We start from the raw sequence: 27,415 nt of genomic DNA, 5'->3' as shown, positions 1-27,415 counted from the left end.
GTGAAAGCCAGAAAAATGCACATGATTATTGCAAGTACCACCACTAACCCATGTAGCAGAGTCTGTCCCATTGATCCCAGCCATCCTCCAAGGATCCAATCAAACCAGCCATCCCCGGGCTTAGGTTTCTTATACTGACTTACTGCATCCCGGATCTGTTTGACAATGTTGGTTACATTTTCCGAACTATCAGGGATATAAGTACAGCACTCACTTCCTATCAAGGCACAGGTTCCTCCTTGTGCTGCAAGGAGATAATCTAAGGCCATTCAATTCTGGAGGGCTACTGTTCTAATGGCTACCATTTCGGCACTCATTTCTGCTAGAGCTTCCTCAGTGTCATTGGCAACTATCTCTATTAGCCTTGCCAGGTTCCTTGTTTCATCCATCAAGGTCATTATTCCATAGGGAGGGTTTACTACACCAAAGAATCTTTGAAAAGTTCCTAACTCTCTTATGGTCCTGGATTTCTTAAATTCATGGTGTTCCCCAATCTCATTCAAGTAGTGAATGTAGGGTACTACACAACCTAAGTAACACGAACCCGTCCAATTCCGGGGTAACCATGGGTAGGCTCTGTGACCACATATAAAATAGGTCCCATTATACGCAGTTAGATTATTACCTAGTGACTTACGAACCCTCCACCTCCATCTGATTTCCTCCCCTTCCCACGGTCCCCCATGTGTTCTATTGGGGGTTCCGGTATGATTGAATTGGAAGAAACCTTGGCCACAGCCTTTGGTGAGTTTACATTCCGTTATGTTAACCTCTTGAAAACATTTACTGCGTCCTACTTCTGTACCGCCGGACACATTCTTCGTTAAACATATTGGCCCCTCCGGCCTACCAACCCCTGAGGTATTAACAAGAACAAAGGCTGGAGGCTGTCTATTCCGATTATAATTAGGCTGATACCACCCTTGGAAAGTGGTTAAGTCATAACCTGCCGACATCCATTTATCCCTGTCACCTTCCTGGTTGTATGAATCGTTATAATCGCCGCTGGCGTTCTGGCGCATGACCCATTCTGCCATCTCTGAGGCATTGAACGGGATGGGTCTCAAGGGAATCCCTCCTTTACTATGGATGGGAATATGACTACAGACCCGACAGCGTGTTAGGTTACTGCTTTTGGCATATTCATAGGACATGTACAAAAAGGTGTTGGTACGTAACTTCCTCCTTTTCCTAATTTCCCTTTTCTTTCTAGATCCTGAGCGTCTCGGTGGATCCCTTTCCTGCAACCATGGGTCTTTAACTAGTACCTTTCTGTAACATCCTCCATTATACATCATCCACGATTCTTTTCCTTTTTCTGGGTTAGTCCTACAAGTAAAACCAAATTTACATTTTTGGTGCCAGCATGGCAAACCCCATCTATTTCTATTGTCCAAATGTACTTCACGATGTTCCTGTTTTAATAGTCCAGTACAGAAGTCCCATTTAGTCACGTTCCAGGATCTGAAAGCTTTAAGATTCTTGTCTTTGCACTGGAGAATATCTCCTCGGCACAGGTGGACTGTTTTTCCAGGTGTGATTTTCTTACATTTCTTTAGTCGATTGAACGCCCCGCCCGCGAGCAGGATAACGCTCAGAAGCAGTAATAAAGTCCTCATCTTGACTCTTGGTGATCAATCGATACTACTTATTAACTATTAATCTGGAAAACAAAGAGCTCACACAAGATCAAAATTAAAACTTAAAAGTAAAAATTTAAAAATTAAAGATTAATTAAATATTGTTACTGTCTTATACTGTGTATACTGTAAAATCTACTATATACTGTACTGATTATTAATCATCTTCTCCCCCCCCTTTTAATTGGTTTCTCCAATCAATTTACGGTGGTGGTGGAAGTACCGGTTTACAGTGGTGGAAGTGCACCCATGCGCTTCTTCCCTCGACCTTAGCTGCAGTCGGGGTTGTTAGTAAGACCTGATAGGGACCTTCCCACCTTGGATCTAGACTTTTACAGGTCCAGTTTTTCACCATCACAAAGGAACCTGGTTCAATTTTTGGAGAACCAGGTAAGTCAGGAAGTTCACCATATGCAGCACGGACCTGTGAATGGAGCCCGCGCAAAACCTTAGTAAGAGCCAAGACATAGGTTGTCATTTCCTCAGTCATATGGTGAAAATGCACCGTGGTAGGAGCATTTTGGTTCCAGGGAGTCTTGAGTGGTCGACCGTAGATAATCTCAGCAGGTGTAAGTCGTGCTTCACCCGCTGGTGTAGTGCGACTTTGAAAGAGAGCTACCGGAAGCAATTTCAACCAAGTGGAGCCGGTTTCGGCTACCAATTTAGCAAGTTTGTTCTTCAGTGTCTGATTGGCCCTTTCGACAAGTCCTGCAGCTTGTGGTCGATGAGCACAATGCAATTGCTGATGAATGTTCAACTGAGTACAAAGTTCCTTGTTCACTTGGGCAGTGAAATGAGGACCATTGTCAGAACTTAACCGAGTTAGAATACCATACCGAGGTATGATCTCTCTCAGCAATACCTTAACAACAGTAGAGGCTTTATTGTCTGTGGTTGGATATGCCTCGATCCATTTACTGAATACATCCACAATGACAAGTACATATTTGTAACACTGACATCTTTCCAACTCAATGTAGTCCATTTGCAGGGTCTCAAAGGGACCCTCAGGCAAAGGGGCTTTTCCCCATTCGCAAGGCACTCCCTTTCCGGGGTTGTGTTGTTGACAAATCAGGCATCGATCACTAATGTTCTGTGCTATAGCCTGAAGTCTTGGATGCCACCAAGTACTTAGGAGCAAATCACTAACTGCCCTGGCACCACAATGAGTTGCAAAGTGTACACATTCAATAACCCATAAAGCTAGCTCATCAGACATACAAGTCTGTTCCGCAGGAGTAGTCCAGAGTTGTAATACAGGGTTATATACACATCCCAATTCTCTCCACAAATGCTTATCACTATCAGGAGTGTCCTCCTGCAACTTAATCACCTCTTGGATGGTTGGCATTAGTTTTTCCGAGGGAGACTGATTCTTTTTTGAATTTTTAGTCTGCCTCATCATTTGGGGCACAATCATTTGGTGACTCCTAGAAGCATTTTTGGCCGCCTCATCAGCGCGGCGATTTTCTATATCTACCGGGCTTTGGCCAGTGGTATGGGCAGAGCATTTGATCACCGCTATCTGTTTGGGGAGTAAAAGGGCTTGCAAGAGATCTGAGACTAACTGACGGTGAGAGATCGAACTGCCCGAAGAGGTCAGAAATCCTCGATTTTTCCACAATTGTCCAAAATCATGAACTACTCCAAAGGCATATCTAGAGTCAGTATATACATTGATTCGTAATCCTTCTCCCAAAGTACAAGCTCGTATGAGTGCTAACAGTTCGGCTTGCTGGGCAGAAAAAGGGGATTCAAAGGCTGTTGATTCTAAGGTGACACCTTCCTGATTTACAATTGCATAACCAGAAATTCGTTTTCCCATCTCATCAACGGAAGAACTGCCATCCGTATACATGTTAATATCGGGATCTGCAATAGGAGTGTCAGACAAATCAGGTTGGACTGAGGTATCTTCTTTAATGAGGTGTAAGCAATCATGGCTTGGTTCATCACTCTCGGAGGGCGGATGTGCAAGGAAACTGGCAGGGTTGATAGTGCTACAGTGTTTAAATGTGAGCCTGGGATTGTTCAATAAGTATCAGTCAATTCTGTGGGAATGGATTATTCTGGGAGAAATTGGTATATCCTCCCCTGCCTCCTCTAGGTCCTCCTCTATTTCCTCTCCATCCTCCCCTGCCTCTTCTAGGTGGGTCTCCAGGGGCTAAGGATGGGCATTCTCTGACCCAGTGGCCATCCTCTCCACAGTTATAACATTGTCCTTGTCTTGGACCTTGATATCCCCGTCCTTGTCCCCTACCCCTTCCTCTACCTCCGTAATTCTGTCGTAGAGGGGCGTAGGGTGGGCCATATGCAGGAACATCGGGGCCGTTTGGATGAGTGTAATATCCATAAGTCTGAGAGTCTACCCATCCAGGGTTGCAATATTGAGGTTCCATCTGATACCCTGTCCTATCTATCGTGTATAGTTGAATTGGGACTTCTTTCACGACATTTTCTGTTTTTACTGTCTTCTGGGGTTGGTTCTCCGAATCTTTACCTTTACTTTCTTTCCAATAATACTTTACGGCCCTAGTCATTTGAGTCGGAGTATTGTCTGCCCAATCCATGTTATTGGTTTTAATTGCAGTGGCTACGGCAGCCGGAAGGCAGTTCATTAAAATAGCACAAAACTGGGGAGAATTACCTCCTTGTTGATAGTTGTGGTCCCCTGATTGTGATTGGTATACCTCACGGAATCTTTCTAAGAATTCCTCAGATCCTTCATCTTTCCTTGGTTTGGTGTCTAAGACATTGGATGTGTTAATGGGCTTCTGAAGCGTCTGACTGGCAGCCGTAAGCATGACTGTTATTCTGGCGTTCTCCGCCGCCACGGCCACAGCTAGGGCTGCATGATCATTATGTCCCAAGTGACCTAAGAATCGAGTATGTTCCGAGGGGGTCAATACTTGTTGGATTAAGGCCCATAAATCTCGGGATTCAGCGTTGTACACTTGAATGGTGGTTCGTAAAAAGTCCACAAATTTTTGAGGCGCTTTGAGGCGATCCGGCGCATTAGTTAGGATAGACATTAATTCATTAGGCTTCCATGGGAAGAATACATCTATGGTGGGGTGAGCTGCGGCAGCAGCCTGATCTGGGTTTGGCATTTTTCTCACTGGAAGGTTCCTGGGTGGGTTACCGGAATGATATTTGGATTCTGACTCATGATCATCAGAAGGTGATAAATCATTTTCTGAATCGGTAAAGTCACTACATGACTCAGTGTCGCATTCCTGAGTGGACTTATGTTGTACTAACTGTCTGAATCTTTTCTTGTTTATCCGTTTGTTTTCCTTCTTTTTCTTCTTGTCACTCCGGGTAGGAGTATAATTGGGCACAGGGCCTGTCTGTCCTGCCGTTTGTAACCGGGTCCGACCACTTATGTGATCAGTAAAACCTGTGGCCCCAACGGGTGAGGTAGTTGGGGGTATTCCTGGAGTGAATGGGGGACTATTTACGGAGAGGGTTACTGGAGGAGTAATATTAGATGTCGGTGGTGTGGCCGACGTTGGAAGGGGGGGGTAAATATAGTTGTACTGGGGTGGCTGAGGAGGTGGCGCAGTAGGGGATCTGTATGTCCAATTATCTAATCCTCATCTTCTCCGTCTCACAGAATCACAGAATCACAGAAACCCCACAGTGCAGATAGAGGCCACTTCGGCCCATCGAGCCTGCACCGACACATATCCCACCCGATCCCCGTAACCCCTACACCAACACATTTCCCACCCTATCCCTGTAACCCCACGTATTTAATCCCCCTAACACTAAGGGTCAATTTATCATAGCCAAACAACCTACCCTGCACATCTTTGGACTGTGGGAGGAAACCGGAGCACCCGGAGAAAACCCACGCAAACACGGGGAGAATGTGCAAACTCCACACAGACAGTCGCCCGAGGCCGGATTCGAACCCGGGTCTCTGGCGCTGTGAGGCAACAGTGCTCTGTCAACCTAAGGCCAACCATTGAACTACGTAGTTCATTTTGATCCTTTTTATTTGGCGCCTCTTCAGATTTTAACCTTTTCCCATGAGCACATTCTCTCTTAAGTACTTCAACGGGTTTAAGATTCCCTCCTTCGGTTAACTTTATTCCTAATTTAACAGCATTCTCTTGCCAGCTGGCTAATAGGGAACTGTCTTTAATTTCTTGGCAGTACTGTCGCCAGAGTCCAATTAGTTTTTTAGTCTTACTTCCCATGTTCTTTTTCCAAATCATTTCTTGAGCTCGCTTAACCATTTCTAAACTTTTGGGACCCCCTAGAGGCCATTGTTCGCTGCCTAACTTTTTATTTAAACCCCCTGAGAGTTGTCTCAATTGTTGGGCTTTGTCCGGATATTGGTCGCATAATGTTCGTAGGGCACTGCCCTCATCACTCGTTGTGTCTAGGTAATTACCCATGGTTTTCTTACACTAAGGGCTCCTTTTCAGGATTAGAAGAGTTACGTTTTACAATTATCTCATATGTTTCACAGATACCGGCACACAAAACTAAACACCACAATACAATAAGTACAATAACTAGACCAAACAAAAATACACAGTGAGTCGTCTATATTCGTCAAATCGCAATTTTAGCCTCTGTCACCGCCTGGTACAGGTATTCTTAAACCCTAATTATTTTACTCATACCACCCTTATCTTGCACTCCCTGAGTACAAGTTGCTCGAGCTCTAGAGTCCCCGACTCTCTCTTTTTACTCTCTCTCAAGTATTCTTTTTCTCTTCTCTCTTGGAATCTAAAGTCACTACTTATCTACTTTTTAGTCCAATCGGAGCCTGAGCGGACCAAGTGATATACGAGGTCGTCGCGTTACCCGACTTGGATACTTATTTCCTAAGTTTACACAGTATTCGCCAGATTGACCCGGATTTCGTCGGGACACCACACGAGAGTTAGCGAGTGGCCAAACTTTTATCGGACTTACGGATCAGAGGAAAACCAAAGTGGTAAAATTTAACTATACTCACTCTGGGGGCCCATTTCCTCTGCTCGCGTCCAAGACTAGTTCGGTTCTTGGTTCGCTCTTTCCCGGTGATCAGCCGTTGAAATCCCACTTCTGACACCAAATGACGATCTAGATTCTTTTAGGCGTCAATCTGGTTCAACAATAATCGACTCGAACACTGTTTTCTCAAAGAAAATCTTTTATTCTTTATCGGCCGAAGCACTCGGTTCTGCTTGACTACCCAGAACTCAGCCGAGTCTGGAATACCAGCTAGGAGCGAGAGCTACGGACTCCCAAAAAGTTACAGGTTATATACACTTCAAAAAGTACGAACTCATCAGTTACTACACAATTTCCCTTAGCAACACATTACCCTTCAATCACATTCTTTTGAAGACAACTTATCTATAATCTTATCACAACGTCAAAGCCCATTCTTTTACGATCTGTCTTTTGATCTAACCATCCGGACCTCAAGGGCCGGTGTTTGTTTACTATAGCCTAGGTCAATTTGAGTTGTCAAACCGTGATTGAGCACTGCTCAAATACCAATTGATTATCAAAGGACAGTTGACATTACATGACCTTTATTGTTCTACAATCTAAATTGTTTCAGAGCGGAACTGCCATCTCTGCAAACTGCCATGGTCTGCAAAGTAAGGCTGAAGTACCCCTTTCCGGTCTCACCTAAACTAAAAGCAATCATCCCTTACACAAAGCCATTTTGTGCCCATTCTATTTACACTGAAAGGTTCCAGACACCATTTTAATTCATCAGACTGTATTCCAATAAGGGGTACGTTTCCACAGGGTTACATTAGCTATCCTCCAATCCATGGGAACTGTTCCAGATATTATAGAATTTTGGAAGATGACCAGCAATGCATCTACTATTTCTAGGGCCACTTCCTTAATTACCCTAGGATGTAGATTATCAGGCCCTGGGGATTTATTGGCCTTCAATCCCGTCAATTTCCCTAACACCATTTCCCTACAAATACTGATTTCATTCAATTCCTCCCTCTCATTAGACCCTATGTTCCCCAACGTCTCTGGGAGGTTATTTGTGTCCTCCTTTGTGAAGGCAGAACCAAAGTATGTATTTAATTGGTCCGCCATTTCTTTGTTCCCCATTATAAATTCCCCTGATTCTGACTGCAAGGGACCTACGCTTGACTTCACCAATCTTTATCTCTTCACATATCTATAGAAGCTTTTACAGTCAGTTTTTATCACAGAATCACAGAATCACAGAAACCCCACAGTGCAGACAGAGGCCATCTCGGCCCATCGAGCCCGCACCGACACATATCCCACCCGATACCCGTAACCCCTACACCAACACATATCCCACCCTATCCCCGTAACCCCACGTATTTAATCCCCCTAACACTAAGGGTCAATTTATCATAGCCAATCAACCTAATTTTATGTTCCCTGCAAGCTTACTCTCATACTTTATTTCCCCCCTCTTAATTAATCCCTTTGTCCTCCTTTGCTGAATCCTAAACTGCTTCCAATCCTCAGGTTTACTGCTTTTTCTGGCCAATTTATATGTCCGCTCCTTGGATCTTATGATGTCCCTAATATCCCTTGTTAGCCACGGTTGAGTCACCTTTTTTGTTTTATTTTATGCCAAACAGGGATGAACAAATTCTGTAGTTCATCCATGCAATCTTTAAATGTTTGCCATTGCCTATCCACCGTCAACCTTTTGAGTAACATTCCCCAATCAATCCTACCCAACTCGCACCTCATACCATCACAGTTTCCTTTATTTAAATTCAGGCCCTTAGTCTCTGAGTCAACTACTTCACTCTCCATCTTAATGAAGAATTCTATCATATTATGATCGCTCCACCCCAAGGGGCCTCGCACAAGAAGATTGCTAATTATTCCTTTCTCATTTCATAAAACCCAGTCTAAGATGGCCTGATCTCTAGTTGGTTCCTCGACATATTGGTCCAGGAAACCATCCCGTATACACTCCAGGAATTCCTCCTCCCCATATTGTTACTAATTTGGTTAGCCCAATCTATATGTAGATTAATGTCATCCATGATAACAGCTGTGCCCTTATTGCACGCATCTCTAATTTCCCATTTAATGCCATCCCCAACCTCCGCATTACTCTTTGGGGGTCTGTATACAACTCCCACTAACGTTTTCTGCCCCTTGGTATTTCTCAGCTCTACCCATACAGATTCCACATCATCAGAGCTAATATCCTTCCTTACAATTGTGTTAATCTCCTCTTTAACCAGCAATGCTACCCCACCTCCTTTTCCTTTTTGCCTGTTTTTTCTGAATATTGAATACCCCTGGATGTTGAGTTCACAGCCTTGGCCACCCTGGAGCCATGTTTCCGTAATCCCAATCATATCATATCCGTTTACATCTGTTTGCACAGCTAACTCATCCACCTTATTATGAATGCTCCTCGCATTAAGACACAAAGCCTTCAGGCTTGTTTTTTTAACACTCTTAGACCTTATAGAATTATTATTTACTGTGGCCATGTTTGATTTAAACCCTTGATTTCTCTGACTGCCACTTTTGCTTTTCTCCTTCCTGTCTTTTGCTTCTATCCTTGTTTCCCTTTCCTCTGTCTCCCTGCTCAGGTTCCCAACCCCTTGCCATTTTAGTTTAAACCCTCCCCCACAGCACTAGCAAACACTCCCCCTAGGACATCGCTCCCGGCCCTGCCCAGGTGCAAACCATCCAGTTTGTACTGGTCCCACCTCCCCCAGAACTGGTTCCAATGTCCCAGGTATTTGAATCCCTCCCCCTTGAACCATTCCTCTTGCCACGTGTTCATCTGAAATATCCTTCTATTCCTACTCTGACTCGCATGTGGCACTGGTAGCAATCCTGAGATTACTACCTTTGAGGTCCTATTTTTTAATTTACCTCCTAACTCCCTATATTCAGCTTTTAGGACCTCATCCCGGTTTTTACCTATATCGCTGGTACCTATATGCACCACGACAACTGGCTGTTCACCCTCCCCTTCCAAAATGCTCTGCAGCCGCCCTGAGATATCCTTGACCCTTGCACCAGGGAGGCAACATACCATCCTGGAGTCTCGTTTGCGGCTGCAGAAATGCCTATCTATTCCCCTTACAATAGAATCTTCGATTACTACAGCTCTCCCACTCTTTTTCCTCCAGTCCTGTGCAGCAGAACCACCCACGGTGCCAGGAAGTTGGCTGCTGCTGTCTTCCCCAGATAAGCCATCTCCCTCAACAATATCCAAAGCGGTATATCTATTTGAGAGAGGGATGGCCACAGGGGACCCCTGCACTACCTGCCTGCACCTACTACTCTGCCTGGCGATCACCCATTCCCTTCCTGCCTGTGCCACCTTTACCTGCAGTGTGACCAACTCATTAAACGCGCTATCCATGACGTCCTCAGCATTGCAAATACTCCAGTATGTATGCATTCACAGCTCCAGCGCCGCAATGCAGTCTGCCAGTAGATGCAGCTGGATACACTTCCGGCATACATCGTTGTCAGGGACACAGGAAGTGTCCCTGATTTCCCACATAGTGCAGGAGGAGCATACCACGATGCTGAGCTGTACTGCCATGATTTACCCTTTAATTAATTCAAATTAAATTAAATTAAATCAATCCCACCAATTACACTACAGTTAAATTATATACTCAAGGGCCCTTGTGTACCAGCAGTCCCCGCTACACAACAGAGACCTTTGCAACTATAAACCACGAAACTTAAGTTTGGAAAAAAGCGAGAAAGAGAGAAATACTCACCAACCAATCACGTATCTACTTTCTGGTGACGTCACACTTCGATGATCATCGATGATCCAGAAGTCTTCTACAGGCATATAAATAGTAAACAGGTGGTAAAAGGAGGGGTGGGGCCAATTAGGGACCATAAAGGAGACCTATTCATGGAGGCAGAGGGTATGCCTGAGATACTGAACGATTACTTTGCATTTGTCTTTACCAAGGAAGAGGGTCCTGCCATAGACATAGTAAAGGAGGAGGTAGTGGAGATACTTGATAGGATAAAAATTGATAAAGAGGAGGTATTAGAAAGACTGGCTGTACTTAAAGTAGATAAATCACCAAGAGTGGATGGGATGCATCCTAGGATGCTGAGCTAATTGAGGGAAGAAATTGCAGAGGTACTGGCCATAATATTCCAATCCTCCATAGATACAGGGGTGGTGCCAGAGGACTGGAGAATTGCAAATGTTACACCATGGTTCAAAAAAGGGTGTAAGGATAAACCCAGCAACTACTGGCCAATCAGTTTAACCTCGGTAGTGGGGAAGCTTTTAGAAACAGTAATCGGGGACAAAATTAATAGTCACTTGGATAGGTGTGGATTAATTTAAAACAGCCAGCATGCATTTGTTAAAGGCAAATCGTGTTTAACCAACTTGATCAAGTCTTTTGATGAGGTAACAGAGAGGGTTGATGAGGGCAATGTGGTTGCCGTAGTGTATATAGATTTCCAAAAGGTGTTTGACAAAGTGCCGCATAATAGGCTTGCCAGCAAAGTTGAAGCCCATGGAATAAAAGGAACAGTGGCAGCATGGATACGAAATTGGCCAAGTGACAGGAAACAGAGAGTATTGGTGAACGGTTGTTTTTCGGACTGGAGGAAGGTATCTAGTGGTGTTCTCCAGGGGTCAGGAGTAGGACCACTGCTTTCCTTGATATATATTAATGACTTGGACTTGGGTGTACAGAGAATAATTTAAAAATTTGCAGATGACACAAAACTTGGAAGTATAGTGAACAGTGAAGAGAGTGATAGATTTCAGGAAGACATAGACAGGCTGGTGAAATGGGCGGACATGTGGCAGATGAAATTTAACGCAGAAAATTGTGTCGTGATACATTTTCGTGGAAAGAATGAGGAGAGGACATGTAAACTAAATGGTACAATCCTAAAGTGGGTGCACAAACAGAGAGACCTAGGGGTATGTGTGCACAAATCCTTGAAGGTGGCAGGGCAGGTTGAGAAAGCAGTTAAAAAGGCTTACGGGACCCTGGTCTTAATAAATAGAGGTATAGAGTACAAAAGTGTGGAAATGATGATGAAACACTGGTTCGGCCCCAACTGGGGCACTGTGTCCACTTCTGGGCACCATACTTCAGGAAGGATGTGAAGGCCTTAGAGAAGGTGCAGAAAAGATTTACAAGAAAGATTCCAGGAATGAAGGACTTCAGTTACCTTGATAGACTGGAGAAGCTGGGGTTGTTCTCCTTGGAGCAGAGAAGATTGAGAGGAGATTTGATAGAGGTGTTCAAAATCATGAGGGTTCTAGACAGAGTAGATAGTGAGACACTGTTCCCATTGGCAGATTTAAGGTGATTGGCAAAAGAATCAAAGGTGACACGGGGAAAAACTTTTTACGCAGTGAGTGGTTAGGATCGGGAATGCACTGCCTGAAAGGGTGGTGGTGGCAGATTCACTCGTGGCTTTCAAAAGGGAATTGGATGAGTACCTGAAGGACAAAAATTTGCAGGGCTATGAGGGAAGGGTGGGGGAGTGGGACTAGCTGAAGTGTTCTTGCAGAGAGCTGGCATGGGCTCAACGGGCTGAGTGGCCTCCTTCTGTGCTGTAACCATTCTATAATTCTACGAACACGTTAAACCTTCATAGAATAATTACCAGCCATTTTTAGACTGGAAACTTAACCCTGCCGTTTCACTTTCAGTCAGGAACAGATCGCAGTTTGACACCAATCTCTGATTTGACAGCACGTTTCCAGCATTCACCGTTGTTCTTCCTGACTCTAAACACAGGTGTAAAGGAGCCTTCTGTTCCGTGCCCAGGAGCTCTGACCCATGGAAGAGAGCAGCTGGGACACTATCCTTACAGACCTCTAGATTAACCTGCACGGGGACATTGCTGTCAGTGAAGAGAGACAAGAAAGACCAAAGTGCCGTTTGCCCCTCTCAGTGTGGCCCTGACGGACTGTGTCCAGGCTGTAGGTCTGTTCCTGCCGTACGATCCTCCCCCCAGATTGTCCTTTCTGAGCTCCAGCCAGGTGATGCTAAGCACTCAGGTGGGAATGACAAAAATCCACAACAATGTGTTTAAAGCAAACTGATTTATTTGATCTATATCCAGAATATTAAACTCCAGCCCAGTTACAGGGGTTATTAACATCAGCAGAAACAAACCCAACTGTCAAAATGAACACGATTCAGTCCTGATGTGATTAACAGCAGCAATAACATCAGAATCCATTTCCTGTAGTCACTTGTGAACTTGCCAGTGCTGCAGCAGGTTGGATGAACAAGTGAATCCCTTCCCACACACAGAGCAGGTGAATGGCCTCTCCCCGGTGTGAACTCCCTGGTGTGTCAGCAGGTTGAATGACTGAGTGAATCCCTTCCCACACTCAGAGCAGCTGAATGGCCTCTCCCCAGTGTGAGTGTGCTGGTGTACAGTGAGGTGAGATGATTGCCTGAACCCAGTCCCACAGTGTGAGCACCTGAACGGTCTCTCATCAGTGTGAACACATTGATGACACATCAGGTCCCCAAAACTTTTATAGAACTTCCCGCAGTCCGGGCATTTAAAAGGTCTCTCGTCAGTGTGAACTCGCCAGTGCTGCAGCAGGTTGAATGAACGAGGGAATCCCTACCCACACTCAGAGCAGGTGAACTGTCTCTCCCCAGTGTGAAGTCGCTGGTGTGTCAGCAGGCTGGATGACCGAGTCAATTCCTTCCCACACTCAGAGCAGGTGAACGGCCTCTCCCTGGTGTGAACTCGCTGGTGTCTCAGAAGGCCAGATGAACACGTGAATCCCTTCCCACACTCGAAGCAGGTGAATGGCCCCGCCCCAGTGTGAACTCGCTGGTGTTTCAGTAGGCCGGATGAAAACGTGAATCCCTTCCCACACTCAGTGCAGGTGAATGGCCTCTCCCCAGTGTGAACTCGCTGGTGTCTCAGAAGGCCAGATGAACACGTGAATCCCTTCCCACACTCTGAGCAGGTGAACGGCCTCTCCTCAGTGTGAACTCGCTGGTGCCTCAGAAAGTCCGATGGAGACGTGAATCCCTTCCCACACAGAGCAGGTGAATGGCCTCTCACGCATGTGATTGTGCTTGTGACACGACAGGCCAGAGGATCGGCTGAAGGCTCGTCCACACACAGAACACGTGTACGGTTTCTCCCCTCTCTGAATGCTGCTTTCTGCTTCCATATACAAAGGTCCTGATGAATCGAGCGACTCAGTGAGATCTTGACGTGATGTTTGGTTTGAGCTTCCCATCTGTAAATACTCCCCTTCTAATACCCTACAAAATTAATTTAAAACAGGAAAAAGAGAGGGTGAGAGAGAACCCACAAAAACACAAAGGCAGGTTGTGAAATTGAGCTGAATGAATCTGGGAATTTGAGGGGCCGGCACCAGAAAAAAGTGACCATGAAAGCTGCCGGATTGTCGTAAAAACCCAACTGGTTCACTAATGTCCTTCAGGGAAGGGAACCCGCCACCCGGTCTGGACCGACACAAGAGTCTGGCCTTAATGGGAGGAGAGAGAGTGTGAGGTGGGAGGGGGAGTGGTGAAGGAGTGACTTTATACATCTGCAACTCGACTAGAACTTTGACAGCACCTCCCAAACACGCAACCTCCACCACCTAGAAGGACAAGGGCAGCAGGTGTATGGGAACACCATCACCTCCCAGTTCCCCTCCAAGTCACACACTATCCTGACTTGGGCATATATCGCCGTTCCTACATCGTCGCTGGGTGAAAATCCTGGAACTCCTCACCTAACAGCATTCTGAGAGTACCTTCACCACACGGACTGCAGAGGTTCAAGAAGAAGGCCCAGCATCACCTTCTCAACAGGCAACTGGGGACTGGCAATATAAGCTGGCTCTGCTAGTGACACCCACATCGAATGAATTAAAAAAATCTGTATATATAAAATGGATTGAAAGCCTCTACAGAAATACTTGTTCCTAAAACGATAGTCTTTTACATTGTGCAGACAGTGTCTGTTTAGCAACTTAATCTCCCCTAGAATCCACCTCCCTTCACAGTTCCACATTGGAAATTGTTGGGTCCCACTAGGCTCAGAAGTACTGGGGGTTAAACCCAGCCGCGTCAGCCCCCCTCTCCACTCCAGCTCAAACTGATGCAACAAGAAAGACTGTGATGAAATATTTCCATTCATCACTCCCTGTGACTGAGGTCGGTTTCAGTGTCATTTCCCTTCCCCCAGACCTCATTGTATTGTGTACTGGAATGTGCTGTATTGTATACTGGAATGTGCTGGAATGTGCTGTGTGTAGGGCTCCGCCCACACCTGGCCCCGTTTGTAAGCTAGCTTCAGTCTAGCCCCAATCTCCAGAAGGACGACATCTCTCTCGCTTACGTGTTTCGTTCTAAGTTAATAAAAGCCTTGTTTTGTTCTGCTACCTTCGAGTCTCGGAATTATTGAGGCACATCAATTTTATTAACTTATTTTTTCAACACTATGGATCAACTCCTGAAACCCGAACGTTTGGATTTGGATCAACATGCTCCGGACGCATCAGCACGCTTCGGACACTGGTTTGAGTGTATGGAATTCTTCCTGGACAATTCCGCATCCGTCAAAGACGCTACGGACGCTGCAAGGATGAGACTCGGAATTCTGCGGGATTGGGTAAGCCACCGGGTTTACCCCCTCATCCAAGACGCCGAGACGTACCTGGCTGCCTGCGACATCTTAAAGGCGCATTACCAGCAGCCTATGAATGAGGTGTATGCTAGGCACCTGCTCGCCACCCGCGCACAGCGACCTGGGGAATCGGTGGAGGAGTTCCTAAGCACCCTGAAAATGCTTGGCAAAGACTGCAATTGCCGAGATGTAAAAGCCGCGGTGTACACTGACGAGCTTGTTCGCGATGCCTTCATCACAGGCCCCAGCTCCACTTACATCCGGCAAAGACTGCTGGAAAAAACGGGGTTGGACCTGAAACAGGCTGCGGACACCGCGCGATCCCTGGATGTGGCCCAGAGAAACTCGGACGCCTACTCTTCAGCCCGCGCCGTCCACGCCGCCACGTGTGCACCGAGGGCACCGCCATCTTGGAAGGCATCTTCCCCGCCCGACAGCCCGACACCGGCTGGGCCCCGCTCTCCCCCCAGAAGCCCTACGACAGCCGCGACGCGTCAGGGACCCAACTGCTACTTCTGCGGGCAGCCAAAGCACACCAGAAACCTGTGCCCGGCGAAAGGCACCACCTGCTTTAAGTGCAGTAAGAAGGGGCACTTCGGGAAGGTGTGCAGAGGGAACCCCGCCGGAAAACCAACCGCCGGAAAACCTGCCACCGCCGCGTGTGCGCCGTGGGAGCGGCCATCTTGGACGCCATCTTGCCCGACCTCGTGGGGTCCGCCATCTTGTGAGCAGACAGCGTGGACGCCATCTTGTATCGATCAGGGCCCTACAGTGGCATCAGTCACAGTGGACCAGACCAGGCCGCACCCGCTATCCAGATCAATGGTGGACATCGAGGTAAACGGGTGCCGGGTTAAATGCTTAATTGACAGTGGAAGCACGGAGAGCTTTATCCACCCAGAACTGGCACAACAACTCTCCCTAAAGGTGGTCCCTACTCAGGGTACCATCTCTATGGCTGACAAAACCCAGACATCGACCATTCTGGGTTACTGCACGGTACAATTGTGCGTTAACGGAACTGTATATGATAATTTTAAAGTATTAATCATGAAGAACCTATGTGCGAGCGTGATCTTGGGCCTGGATTTCCAGTGCAACCACCAAAGCATCACGCTCAAGTATGGTGGGTCCCAGCCGCCCCTCACAGTGTGCGGTCTGGCTACCCTGAAGGTAAAGCCGCCTTCGCTATTCGCGAACCTTACCCCTAACTGCCAGCCAATAGCGACCAAAAGCAGGAGGTACAGCTGGGAGGACAGGCGGTTTATCGCGACCGAGGTAGACAGGCTCCTGAAAGAGCGCATTATTGAACGCAGCAACAGCCCGTGGCGCGCCCAAGTGGTAGTGGTAAGGGGTAGCGAGAAGAAATGGATGGTGATCGACTATAGTCAAACGATCAACAGGTACACCCTACTAGACGCCTACCCGCTACCCCGCATATCAGAAATGGTGAACCAAATCGCCCAATACCGGGTGTTCTCCACCATCGACCTCAAGTCAGCGTACCACCAGCTCCCTATCAGACCAGAGGACCGCCCGTACAACGCCTTCGAGGCGAACGGACGCCTCTACCAATTCCTCAGTGTCCCCTTTGGGGTGATGAATGGGGTCTCGGTCTTCCAGAGGGAGATGGACCGCATGGTCGATGACCACCACTTGCAGGCAACCTTCCCCTACCTCGACAACGTCACCATCTGCGGTCACAACCAGCAGGATCACGACTCGAACCTCGAGAGGTTCCTGAAAACCGCACAAAAACTCAACCTCACCTACAACGAGGACAAGTGCGTTTACAACACCACGCGCCTCTGCATACTAGGCAGCGTGGTGGAGAATGGGGAAATCGGACCAGACCCCGACCGATTGCGCCCCCTACAGGAGCTGCCCCTGCCCAACACTCCCAAAGCCCTGAAAAGATGCCTGGGGTTATTTTCTTATTATTCCCAATGGGTCCCCAACTACTCCGACAAAGCCCGCCCCCTCTTGAAAGCATCCTCTTTCCCGCTCTCTGCTGAGGCCCACGCCGCCTTCAAAAGCATTAAGCAGGATATTGAGCGGGCCACGCTACAGGCAGTGGACGAGAACACTCCATTTCAAGTGGAAAGTGATGCGTCTGACTTCGCCTTGGCGGCCACCCTCAACCAGGCGGGGCGGCCCGTAGCTTTCTTCTCGAGGACCCTCCAACGGCCCGAGATCAGACACTCCTCCGTGGAAAAGGAGGCCCAAGCCATCGTGGAGGCAGTGTGCCACTGGCGCCACTACCTAGCCGGCAAACGCTTCACCCTACTTACCGACCAGCGGTCGGTAGCGTTTATGTTCAATAATAAACAGAGGGGGAAGATTAAAAATGATAAGATTCTTAGGTGGCGGATCGAGCTCTCCACCTTCGAGTACGACATCATTTACCGGCCAGGGGCCCTTAACGAATCCCCTGACGCCCTCTCACGAGGGATGTGTGCCAGCGCCACCGGGGATCGGCTATAGACCCTCCACAACGACCTCTGCCACCCAGGGGTCACGTGGCTGTTCCACTTCATAAAGTCCCGTAACTTACCCTACTCGATTGAGGAAGTTCGGTCCCTGACCAGGAACTGCCGCACTTGCGCTGAGTGCAAGCCTCGGTTCTACCGCCCAGATAGAGCCCACTTAATCAAAGCTACACGGCCCTTTGAGCGGCTCAGCTTAGATTTCAAGGGCCCCCTCCCGTCCGTCGACCGCAATGTTTACTTCCTGAACATTGTGGACGAATACTCCCGGTTCCCATTCGCCTTCCCCTGCCCAGACATGACCAGCGCCACGGTCATTAAATGCCTCAACAGCCTGTTCTGCCTGTTCGGTATGCCGAGCTACATCCATACGGATAGGGGGGCGTCCTTCATGAGTGAAGAGCTACGCCAGTACATGCAGTCCAGGGGGATCGCCACGAGCCGTACCACCAGCTACAACCCCTGGGGTAACGGCCAAGTGGAGTGGGAGAACGGGACAGTATGGAAAGCAGTCACTCTAGCTCTAAGGACCAAGGGCCTCCCTATCTCCCGCTGGCAGGAAGTCCTCTCGGATGTGCTCCATTCGATACGGTCGCTATTGTGTACGGCCACTAATACCACGCCTCATGAACGAATGTTTGTCTTTCCCCGGAAATCCACCTCAGGCGTATCCATGCCGTCATGGCTCTCCACCCCAGGTCCGGTACTCGTGCGAAGGCATGTGAGGGGCCACAAGACGGACCCTCTCGTGGAGCCAGTACACCTACTCCACGCCAACCCCCAATACGCATATGTCCGGCACGCCGACGGAAGGGAGGACACCGTGTCCATAAAAGACGTCGCCCCAGCCGGCATCGACAACAACCACGGCAATAGCGGCAACGACGATCACAGCAACTCTTACCCACCCACTACTCTTTCATCACCCCCGGAAGAACACCGACCAACGGCACCCCCACCAACTACCCCTTCAACAACCCTGGCGGCACCCCCGGCAGAGACCCAGGAGGCTACCGGGGACACCCAGCCGACACCCGCGGCACCGCAACAGCCACGTCAGTCGCAGAGGACTATCAAACCCCCGAACAGACTAAATCTATAGAAGGGGTGAATGTGATGAAATATTTCCATTCATCACTGCCTGTGACTGAGATCGGTTTCAGTGTCATTTCCCTTCCCCCAGACCTCATTGTATTGTGTACTGGAATGTGCTGTATTGTATACTGGAATGTGCTGTGTGTAGGGCTCCGCCCATACCTGGCCCCGTTTGTAAGCTAGCTTCAGTCTAACCCCAATCTCCAGAAGGACGACATCTCTCTCGCTTACATGTTTCGTTCTAAGTTAATAAAAGCCTTGTTTTGTTCTGGGAGTCTCGGAATTATTGAGGCACATCAAAGACCAACACAGGAGGCCAGGGACCGAGTTCCACATCCACCGCCCACCCTGATGCTAACCGGCTGAGTTGCTCCCTCTGCTGTGTCAAGGCCACAAGTTGTTTCTCCTGTCGGGTCGCTCAGTCTCCGCCACTGCCCAACAATGAGCCTCTCCCGCGCATGCTCAGATCACGCTGTCCGGGTGATTGACGGGAGCTCCGGACCAATAGGAAGGGTAGGGTGGGGCGGGCCACCAACCAATCGGAGTGTGTGAGGGGCGGGGCTTGCGGCATCCAGTGGGCGGGGCTGAGCCCGGATCTCCCTCATTGGCTGAAACTCTGCCTCATTGTTGAAGCGGATTTCTCTCAAACTCCAGGAGAAAACTGGACCTTTCTGTTGTGGCTTTGAACAGATGGAACCCTGTGGGGTGGAGCAAACATTGCAACATTTGGCAGTGAAATGGATTCACTCAGGACAGACAGCAGGGATTATTTCAGGAAATAACACAGTGTAGCGAGAAAGGAAATGCAGTGGATGTTGTGTAGATGGATTGTCGGAAGGTGTTTGGTCAGGTGCCGGACAGGAGGCTTGTTGATCAAATTAAGGCTGACTGTATTAAAGGGAGTGGGGCAGCGTGGATAGGAAGTTGGGTAAAGGGCAGAAAACAGAGAGTAGTGGTTAATGGATGTTCTTCAGGCTGGCGGGATGGACACAGTGGTGTCCCCCAGGGTCAGTGTTGGGAGCACTGCTCTTCTCAATATAGAGAAATGATCTGGGCTTGGGTATGTGGGGCACAAGATCAAAATCTCCAGATGAGACCAAAATAGGGCCCATGGCCAACCGTGAAGAGGGCTGTAAGTGACTTCAGTGTGAATACACAGGTTAGTAAATGGGGCCGGTAGATGTCAGATGAAATTTAATACAGAGAATTATAAGGTGATGCATTCTGGGAGGAAGAAAAAAGTAGGAAATCTACATTAAATGGTAAAAGTTTAAAAGGAGTAGAGGAGCAGAACAGTAAAGTGGTGTAAGATTCTAGCTGATGCCTTGTCTTATTAATTAGCAGGTTCGAGAGTCCAGTGTCAACAACTTTAATACCTGATTAGAAATATAAGATGAGCAGATTCTCTGTCCTCTCCCGTACCTTACATTGATCCATCAATCAGAGTAAACTTGCAAGTCCCGCGTGTCCACAGTAACTTACATGAGGTCAGCCCGCTGGATGGAACCTCGGGCGCCCTGAGCTTGGTCTCCGGTGTCTCCAGTCCCGACTGTCCCCTTACATCAGGATCCCCTCACTTTTATACCCTGTAGTGATCCATGTCTGGCACCTGACGCTTCTTTGTCTTCTCTGCTGGGTTTTGGCAGGAGCCGAGGGAAAAATTGGAACTTCTCTAATGTGTGATTTACAAGGACACTTTCCCTGGTTCCCGGCAGTTACTTTTCTTCAGTAATGTTCTCTTTATCCCTAAACTACCCTGCCTGCTGTTAATGATGTTATTTTACAGTTTCACAGTTATAGGTTTAAACATCACACAATGTAATCTAATGTATTCTTTTACTCACTGTGGCAGCACGGTGGCATAGTGGTTAGCACTGTTGCGTCACAGCGCCAGAGACCCGGGTTCGAATCCGGCCTCGGGTGACTGTCTGTGTGGAGTTTGCACATTCTCCCCGTGTTTGCGTGGGTTTTCTCCGGGTGCTCCGGTTTCCTCCCACAGTCCAAAGATGTGCAGGTTAGGTTGATTGGCTATGATAAATTGACCCTTAATGTTAGGGGGATTAAATACGTGGGGTTACAGGGATTTAGGGTGGGATGTGTAGGGGTTACGGGGATTGGGTGGGATATGTGTCGGTGCAGGCTTGATGGGCCAAAATGGTCTCTATCTGCACTGTGGGGTTTCTGTGATTTCTGTGATGAAGCTGATATTAACAGACAAACCCGGTTCTTTCCCCTGATCTGATTACAGTTTCCACCCGGTGGATTCAGTGGAATGGAATGTCTTATCAGTGTTGCCATGGCAGTGAAGCTCCTGTTTGAGTTTCTAACTCAGACTAAACTTCTCTCTCCCATAGTGCACATTCTATCAGACATTTAATGGCAATGTATTTGAACCATTTTATGTTAAAACATGTTCGTCTCTGAACATTATTACCCCAAACCCTACACAGATTTTAGCTCCATTTGAAATAGTTGTCAGTATTTGGGAGATATCTTTAAAGATTATTTGGCAAAAGTAACAATAAACTCCATTGGAGGGAAACACAATCAGCAGTATTCTTAACCCCCTTTCAGGGACAAGAGTGACTCTGACCTTTCACCCTTTGATTTATTTGACAGACATCCAGAATATTAAACTCCAGCCCAGTTATTGGGGTTACTAACTTCAGCAGAAACAAACCCCAACTGTCAGAATGAACACAAATCAGTTCAGGATGTGATTAACAGCAGCAAAAACAGCAGAATCCAACCCCTGTCACTTGTGAACTCGCTGGTGTGTCAGCAGGGAAGAGGACTGGTTAAATCCCTTCCCACACCCGGAGCAGGTGAATGGTCTCTCCCCAGTGTGAACTCGTTGGTGTCTCACCAGGTGGGATGACTGATTGATACGCTTATCAATTACTTCATAAAAGGTGATGAGTCGAAGAAGAGATGATGAGTCGAAAGAAGAGATGAATAAGGCTTTTATTAGCTAAGAAGAGACCATGCTTCTTCGTGAGTGACTGAACAAGTCTGAACGAAACCCACACAGTGGTGGGTGGAGTCAGCTGAGGCATGCCTCCATACACAGCGCCACCCAGAGGTGGCAATATACAATACAGTGGTTTACCACATTCACCCCTTGTTTAATGTGAAGTCCGGCGGGGTGAAGGGTACTACAAGTTAAGTCTATCAGGAGGCCTTGTCTGACGTCCTGATCGTCGTGGTGGCGGCGGTGGTGTTGCAGCATCCGACGTCGGGTCTGGTGTCTGGGTGGTTGGCGAAGATTCCTGGGGCTTTGGCATGCCGTCTGCAGGGGTTGGGTTGGGAGGGGTGGTGGGGGATAACAGTGGTAAGGGGGATAACGGTGGTAAGGGGGATAACGGTGGTAATTCAGGGGTACCCGAGGGTGCGAGATCTCGTATGGAGACCGTGTCCTCCCGCCCGTCTGGGTATGTCACCCAGGCATACTGGGGGTTGGCGTGTAGGAGGTGCACCCGCTCGACCAGGGGGTCCGTTTTATGCGTCCTCACGTGCCTCCGCAGTAGGACGGGCCCAGGAGAAGTCAACCATGCCGGTAGCGAGGTTCCCGATGTAGACTTCCGGGGGAAAACGAACATTTTCTCATGAGGGGTCGCATTAGTGGCAGTACAAAGCAGTGACCGAATGGAGTGAAGCGCTGCAGGGAGGACCTCCTGCCAGCGGGAGGTCGGAAGGCCCTTAGATTTTAGTGCTAAGAGGACTGCCTTCCAAACCGTCGCGTTCTCCCTTTCCACCTGGCCGTTCCCCCGGGGGTTGTAACTGGTGGTCCTGCTCGTGGCGATACCTCTTGTTAGCAGGTACTGCCGAAGTTCGTCGCTCATGAACGATGAGCCCCTGTCGCTATGTATATAGCTGGGGAACCCGAACAGAGCGAAGATGTCATTCAGACACTTGATGACCGTGGTACTGGTCATGTCTGGGCAAGGGGTGGCAAAGGGGAAACGGGAGTACTCATCAACTATGTTGAGGAAGTACACATTGCGGTCAGCGGAGGGGAGGGGCCCTTTAAAATCGACGCTCAGGCGTTCGAAGGGGCGGGTGGCCTTGATCAGGCTTGCTCTGTCCGGCCTATAGAAGTGCGGTTTGCACTCGGCGCAGATTTGGCAGCTCTTGGTCATGGTCCTGACCTCCTCGATGGAGTAGGGCAGGTTACGGGATTTGATAAAATGGAAAAACCTGGTGACCCCCGGGTGGCAGAGGTCATTGTGGAGGGACTGCAGCCTATCACTCTGCGCGTTGGCGCATGTACCACGTGATAGGGCATCTGGGGGCTCATTGAGTTTCCCTGGCCGATACAAGATATCATAATTGTAGGTGGAGAGTTCGATTCTCCACCTCAAGATCTTGTCGTTCTTGATTTTACCCCTCTGCTTATTATTAAACATAAAAGCTACTGAACGCTGGTCAGTGAGCAGGGTAAATCGTTTCCCGGCCAGGTAATGCCTCCAGTGACGCACCGCTTCTACAATAGCCTGGGCCTCCTTTTCGACGGAGGAGTGTCTCGTCTCGGGGCCCTGGAGGGTCCTTGAGAAAAAGGCCACGGGTCTGCCCGCCTGGTTAAGGGTCGCGGCTAGGGCGAAGTCGGAGGCATCGCTCTCCACTTGGAAGGGGATGGACTCATCCACCGCGTGCATTGCGGCCTTCGCGATATCGTTCTTGATAAGAGTGAAGGCTGCACACGCCTCTGGTGTCAGGGGGAAGGAGGTGGCTTTGATGAGGGGCCTGGCTTTGTCTGCATAGAGGGGCACCCACTGGGCGTAGTAGGAGAAAAACCCCAGGCATCTCTTCAGTGCTTTTTGGCAGTGGGGAAGGGGTAGCTCCATTAGGGGGCGCATTCTGTCGGGGTCGGGCCCGATGACTCCGTTCTCCACCACGCAGCCGAGGATGGCCAGGCGCTTGGTGTGAAACATACATTTTTCCTTATTGTACGTTAGGTTCAGCCGTTGGGCCGTACGGAGGAAATTTGCTAGATTAACGTCGTGGTCCTGCTGGTCGTGGCCGCAGATGGTGACGTTATCCAAATAGGGGAAGGTTGCCCGCAGCGCGTTCTGGTCAACCATTCGGTCCATCTCCCTTTGGAAGACCGAAACCCCGTTGGTGACGCCGAAGGGGACCCTAAGGAAGTGGTAGAGGCGGCCGTTTGCCTCGAAGGCAGTATACTGGCGGTCCTCATGGCGGATGGGCAGCTGGTGGTACGCTGACTTAAGGTCGATGGTGGAGAATACTTTGTATTGCGCAATCTGATTGACCATATCAGATATGTGAGGGAGGGGGTACGCGTCCAGCTGGGTGTACCGGTTTATGGTTTGGCTGTAGTCGATTACCATGCGGCGTTTTGCAGTGGTTTTAACGACTACAACCTGGGCTCGCCAGGGGCTAGTGCTACCTTCGATAATGCCCTCCTTCAAGAGCCGCTCCACCTCAGAGCTGATAAAAGCTCTGTCCCCGGCACTGTACCGCCTGCTTTTGGTAGCGATGGGTTTACAGTCGCGGGTGAGGTTAGCGAACAGGGGAGGGGGGGGGACTTTTAATGTGGAAAGGCTGCAGGTGGTTTGCAGCGGGCGATTTAAAAGTTGTTGGTTGCAGACTGTGAGTGGGGGGAGGGGTCCACCGTATGCTAGTGTGACACTCTTAAGGTGGCACTGAAAATCCAACCCTAGCAGGACGGCAGCGCAAAGACGGGGCAGGACTAGCAGTTTAAATTTTTGATATTCAGTGCCCCCTACTGACAGGGTCACCACACAGTAGCCGCTGATGTCCATTGACTGGGACTTGGACGCCATAGAAATGCGATGGTGCGTTGGCAGAATCGTGAGGGAGTGGCTACGTACCGTGTCGGGGTGGACGAAACTCTCTGTGCTCCCGCTGTCGATCAGGCAACTGGTGGCGCGGCCGTTTACCGCGATATCCATCATGGAGCTGGATAGATGGTGAGGGTGGCCTTGATCCAGCGTCACGGAGGCCAGTATGTGGCTTAGTGAGTCACTATAGTCATCCGCCGAGACGGTGGTCGGTTCCGGTGACGAAATGGCGGTTGAGTGCGTTGGATACGATGGCGGCGGATGCCATGCGGCCGGGGGTACACAAAATGGCGGATAAGATGGCTGCTCCCACGGCCCGCACGCTGCGCTGCTGGCTGGCTTCCCCTTGCAGGCGTTAGCGTAATGGCCTTTCTTCCCGCAGCCCGAGCAGGTAGCTGTCTTAGCTGGGCAGTGCGCTCTGGGATGTTTTAACTGGCCACAGAAATAGCATTTTTGGGCCTGGTTACTGGGCATCGAAGCAGTTCTTACCGGAGGCTGCTGTCTCGGTTGGGTCGCTGCAGCGGTTGGTGCCGGGGGCGGCGGTCCCGTGTCCCACGGTTTCGATTGCCATGTCTCGGCGCCGTTACGGGGGTATGCCTCGAGGTTTCGGTGGGCCTCCTCTAACGAGAGCGCAAGGGCAATGGCCGTCTTCAGGTCGGGTTCCTTGCTTTCTAGCAGTCTCTGCCGGGTGTGGTCTGACTGGAGGCCCCTGACGAAGGCATCACAGGCGAGTCCCTGCGCGTGCTCCACAGCCGTTACCGCTTTACAATCGCAGTCTCTGCAGAGTGCCAGTAGCGCCCGTGCAAATGCCCCTACCGATTCTCCCGGTTGCTGCCTGCGGGATCCCAAGAGGTGTCGGGCGTAAATTGTGTTCACTGGGCGCGTATATTGCCCTTTTAGTAGCTCGAGGGCCGCCACGTACGTATTAGAGTCCCGGATTAGCATATATACTTGATGGCTCACCTGGGCGGTCAAAATTTTCAGTTTGTGATCCTCCTCTGTAACCTGTGAGATTGCGAGGAAGGATTCAAAGCAGCTCAGCCAGTGTTCAAACTTGGCTGATGCACCCACATCTTGAGGGTCGAGGTCCAGGCGTGGTGGTCTGAGGGCTCTCAGCAATGTCTGCTGTATCCGTTGCTGTTGTTGCTCCTCAGGTGTCGCCATTTAACTTTTAGCTAATAAAATTGATACGCTTATCAATTACTTCATAAAAGGTGATGAGTCGAAGAAGAGATGATGAGTCGAAAGAAGAGATGAATAAGGCTTTTATTAGCTAAGAAGAGACCATGCTTCTTCGTGAGTGACTGAACAAGTCTGAACGAAACCCACACAGTGGTGGGTGGAGTCAGCTGAGGCATGCCTCCATACACAGCGCCACCCAGAGGTGGCAATATACAATACAGTGGTTTACCACACTGAGTGAATCCCTTCCCACACTCAGAGCAGGTGAACGGTCTCTCCCCAGTGTGAACTCGCTGGTGTGTCAGCAGGGGCGGGGACTGGTTAAATCCCTTTCCACACCGGGAGCAGGTGAATGGCCACTTCCCAGTGTGAGCTCGCTGGTGTGTCAGCAGGGAATAGGACTGGTTAAATCTCTTCCCATACCCGGAGCAGGTGAACAGCCTCTCCTCAGTGTGAACTCGCTGGTGTGTCAGCAGGTGTGCTGACCGAGTGAATCCCTTCCCACACTCAGAGCAGGTGAATGGTCTCTCCCCAGTGTGAACTCGCTGGTGTGCCAGCAGGGGTGAGGACTGGTTAAATCCTTTCCCACACCTGGAACAGGTGAGCGGCCTCTCCCCAGTGTGAATAGGCAGGTGCCTCATCAGGTGGGATGAGTTTGTAAACCTCTTTGCACAGTGAGAACATGCGAACAGGCTCTGCTCCGTGTTAATATGCTGGTGTCTAACCAAGTGGGATCGCTGAATGAATCCCTTCCCACACATGGAACAAGTGAATGGTCTCCCTACCGGACCCATTACCACTTCTCCTTCATTTACAGATGCTCCCTGACCAGTCACAATTTCTCCTCCCTTTACACATGCTCCCTGACCACTCACCATTCCTCCTTCATTTACAGACGTTCCCTGACCAATCATCATTTCTCCTTCATTTACAGAAGTTACCTGACCACTCACCTATTCTCCTCCATTTACAGATGCTCCCTGACAACTCACCCCTTCTCCTCCATTTACACAAGCTCCCTGACCATTCACCATTTCTCCTTCATTTACAGACGCCCCCTGACCAGTCTCCATTTCTCCTCCATTTACACACACTCCCTGACCACTCAACCTTCCTCCTCCATTTACAGACGCTCCCTGACCACTCACCCTTTCACCGCCATTTACAGACGCTCCCTGATAAGTCACTATTTCTCCTTCATATACAGATGCTCCCTGACCAGACACTATTTCTCCTCCATTTACAGATGCTCCCTGATGACTCCCCATTTCTCCTCCATTTACAGACGCTCCCTGACCAGTCTCCATTTCTCCTCCATTTACAGATGCACCAAGACCACTCCCTTTCTCCTCCATTTACAGATGTTCCCTGACCACTCATTCTTTCTCCTCAATTTGCAGACACTCCCTGACCACTCACGCTTTCTCCTCCATTTGCAGATGCTCCCTGACCACTCGCTCTTTCTCCTCCATATCACACACTCCCTAACCACTCACTCTTTCTCCTTCATTTACAGATGATCCCTGACCACTCACCATTTCACCATCATTTACAGACACTCCCTGACCCA

General features: G+C 49.1%; 1 pseudogene; it reads right to left on the bottom strand.

The window, feature by feature from the left end:
• The window catches only part of LOC147119899 (uncharacterized), a 91,333-nt pseudogene extending 64,694 nt beyond the window's left edge, over window positions 1-26,639 (bottom strand).
• Between the last annotated feature and the right edge of the window lie 776 nt (window positions 26,640-27,415).

This window comes from Somniosus microcephalus, chromosome 4 (assembly GCF_052327205.1).
Source record: "Somniosus microcephalus isolate GS21.2 chromosome 4, FLI_Smic_1.0, whole genome shotgun sequence".
In the NCBI taxonomy this organism is placed as follows: Eukaryota; Metazoa; Chordata; class Chondrichthyes; order Squaliformes; family Somniosidae; genus Somniosus; species Somniosus microcephalus.
This window is presented reverse-complemented; position numbering and strand designations above follow the sequence as displayed.